This window comes from Terrapene carolina, unplaced genomic scaffold, assembly GCF_002925995.2.
Source record: "Terrapene carolina triunguis isolate 2854851 unplaced genomic scaffold, T_m_triunguis-2.0 Scaffold171, whole genome shotgun sequence".
In the NCBI taxonomy this organism is placed as follows: domain Eukaryota; kingdom Metazoa; phylum Chordata; order Testudines; family Emydidae; genus Terrapene; species Terrapene triunguis.
In genome coordinates, this window is record NW_020664522.1 from 3,326,017 (window position 1) to 3,329,471 (window position 3,455).

Genomic DNA, 3,455 nt, shown 5'->3' on the forward strand with positions numbered 1-3,455 from the left:
TGCTGTTCCTAGGAGTCTGTCACTGTGATCCTAAACAAACCATTTTGCCTCTCAGGCTGCAGAAGGGGAGGTTGGTTTTGCCCAGCGGGAGTGCTCTGCTTCCAGGGGCAATCCTGAGGACAGCCATGGATTCTTCCCTCTCTGTAACTCCCTTGCCTCTTGATGAGAATGTTTTGCACGTCTATAGCCCTTGCCATCCGAGGATCTGGCAAGGCTTTAGAGACATTTATGAATTAAGCCACCTAACATGCTTATCACACAGGTAAGTAATTTTGTTTCCATTTTTCACTGGAGGAAACTGAGGTACAGACTTGCCCCAACCAGCAAGTATGTAGTGGAGTCATGAACACAACTCAGACTTCCTGACTCCCAGTCATCTGTTTTATCCAATTGGCCATCGTCTGCTTTAACCAGCAAACCACCCTCATCTCACACCCACCTGTAGTTATATAAGCTCTCATTAGAGCCATCAGTCTGCACCTGGGCCTTTTTCGGGGGCCTGGCAGCGCTGCTCCTAAACCAGCTAGTAGGGTGTTGCTAATGAGTGACAGAAAACTCAACACCTCGTCAGTCCCTTAAGGGAGAGAAGGGACCATCTGCTGGCTCTTCCTTTCTTTCTTATAGGATTAAGCCCTGAAAATCGTAATAGCTTGATATAATCCCACAAAATGAGCCATCCTGTCCTAGAATCCTGATTGTGTATTCAATGAGTTTATAAGTGGCTGCTCCTACTTGACAGATATTTGAGACTGTTAAAGTCCCTGTTTCACTGGGATTACCTTTAAGGTGGTTGGCTACCGATCTTCAAGCCTTAGCAAAATGAGATGGGACGTATTAATTGGGATCCCACACATCAGTAAGTAACATTTGTTTCACAGGCTAGAGCACACCCACCATTGGTTACTTACATATCCATTAGACTGGCATTCCAATTAACACGTCCCTTCTCATTTAGCCAAGGTTCGAAGATGAAGGACAAATGCTGTAAAGATAATCCCATTCTGTCAGACTTTCTGAGAAATGTGGGTCCATGGGACGGGGGAGGGGGGGTGAGAGGAGGGGGAGGAAGGAGGGGTAGTGATGGAGAGAGTAGAACATGAAGATGTATGAAGGATTGTACCAGCTAGGAAACAGGGCACCTCCCTGCCATATCATCAACACCAGGGCTCTCAACACCAATTTTGCTGAAGCATCCAATGCAATGGTTCACTGGCTGGATGGTATGTAAATGACCTTTTTGAGAGGCAGAGTGGCCATGCGGGAATATTACAGAGAGAGTAATGACATGGGGTGTGCACTCACCCCTTCTTACTGCGAGATCTCCTGAAGGTAACCTGTCATGTTGGGGTGCCTTACCTGGTGGTTAGGGCATGTGGAGGTGTGCCAATGGGCATTACCAACGTATAGGAAATCGGCAAAGGGCACCAAGAGAATCACTGCGACTGGACTATTCGAGCTGGCAGCTGACACAAGAACCACCAGGCACAGGTTGAAGTTGACCAAGGGTCTCGCTGAAGATGCAGTTAGGTGCAATTTCTTTATCCAGAGTTCCTGTGGGAAATGGACTCAGTGTAGTCAGCGAAGAGGGGAGACAAGCGTGAAGAGCTTCTAAAAAGGAGACACGGGGAGGAAAAAATATGCCCAGGACGCGTCTTCCACGGGACCTGAGGGAACACAGCAAATGGGCTACTCTGAAAGCTTTACAGTTCTAGGGCCCGATTCTCCAAAGCACCCAAGCTCCTTTATGCTTCTCTTGTGGTGTAAGGGGGGGGGGCTTAAAGGACATGAAATATGGTCTGTGTAAAGGGGAACCTCTGCTGGAGTAGAACAGCCCTATCCTGGCCCCACTCCCCCCTCCTGGAGGGACAGAAAAGGGGTGTAGCTGAGAGCACCGAACAATGGGCATTTTGTGCTCTTGCAAGGGGCCGTGAGAAGTAGAAAACATGCTAGAGCAGCCTCGAGACTGCTCTAAGTGAAACCAGGGCTTGGGCAGGGCCAGCTGTCTCAGACTGTGGGGAACAGAAAGGTGGCTTCCTGTCCCTCCATCTAAATGAAGTGCCTTTCAATTCATCCCCATGTTTTCTAGTCATTCTGAAGCAGGCCGTGCTGCTCCATCAATAATTCCACTCATGCTTAAAAACCCAGGTCACTCCCAGGCTGTACAGTGCTGGGGCCTGATCCAAGGCCTGTTGAAGTCAGTGGAAAGGCGAGGCAGAGGGCCGATGATCTCAGCGGGTTTGGCATCCCATCACTGGGAACAGGCACGTTCCACAAATGCTGGGCCTGATCCTGTCAGGTGCTGAGCACCCTGTACTCCCATCTCTGGGAGTTGAGGGTGCTCAGTATCTTCAAGGACTGGGCCCTGGGCTGGCACTAGACATTTTACTGTCCTGGCTGGAGCTGTATTGGGGGAGTGGCTCCTGGCTAAGGATGCAGAGGGAGCACACTTAAAGGGGCAGCCTCCCCTGCTGAAAGCTGTGCTGTGGGGCTCACGCAGCCAGAATCTGCCCAGGGAGGTGTCAGCCCTCTCAGACAGTAGTGTGTGGGGTGTACTTAAAGCAACAGATCTCCAGAAACTGTGTTGGTGCACAGCAGGGCAGGGCAGCTGGGCTGGAGGTGCCCCTAAAAGATTGGGATCCTAGAGTAGCCAAATTACATGGTCATGCCCAACACTGGCCCTGACTGGGACCTTTGATTGCAACAGTTCTAGAGCAAATCACTCTGGTTGCATTTCTTTGCTGCAGTCATGTTTTTTCCTAGACATACTTTAGCCTCCAAAATGATTTTGCAACCCGTGCTACATAGCAGAGCGATTGTGTCATTAATGAGAACTGGTGCAGCCCTATCTCTCTGGAACTCCCTCCCTGCATCCCAGGGCAACAGAACTGAGTCACTTCCCCCCATCCCACTCACCTTTAAAGCCTTCCCTTTTTGTCTGTTGCTGGAAAGTTCTTTATGAGCCTCTGGCTTAGAGGACACATGCTATGCACTAGCAAACTGCCTTGTGTTATTGCCCCTGTCTTGTCTTGTGCTAAATGCACCACACCCCTGCAGAGATTTCTTTGATGGATTTTTTGTTAAACTCCAGCAGGAAAATTAATCGTCTTTTTTTTGGTTGGTGTCGTTTTCTTACTGCAGCATCACTGCTGTTTCTAGAATGGCACCCTGAGGTTTATGTGGGCAGTGCTGTAGGAGCTGGGCAGATGGGACCATGGCTAATGCTAACCTCCAGCTGCCTTGAATGGAAGTATAAATCACGTTGAAGCAGCTATGCTCCACCTTGGGCAGTGGTGTGCGGGGGGGAGATCTCCGATCCTACACAGATTGTGCAGGAGAAGCCCTCAGCCCCAGTTGCCTTTGGTGGGTCAAACCATCTCGAGCTATGAGGGGGTAAGGTAGGGATCCCCCTTGCTCATAACTTTAGTGATTTTTTTTTTTAATTTTTAAAATAAAGT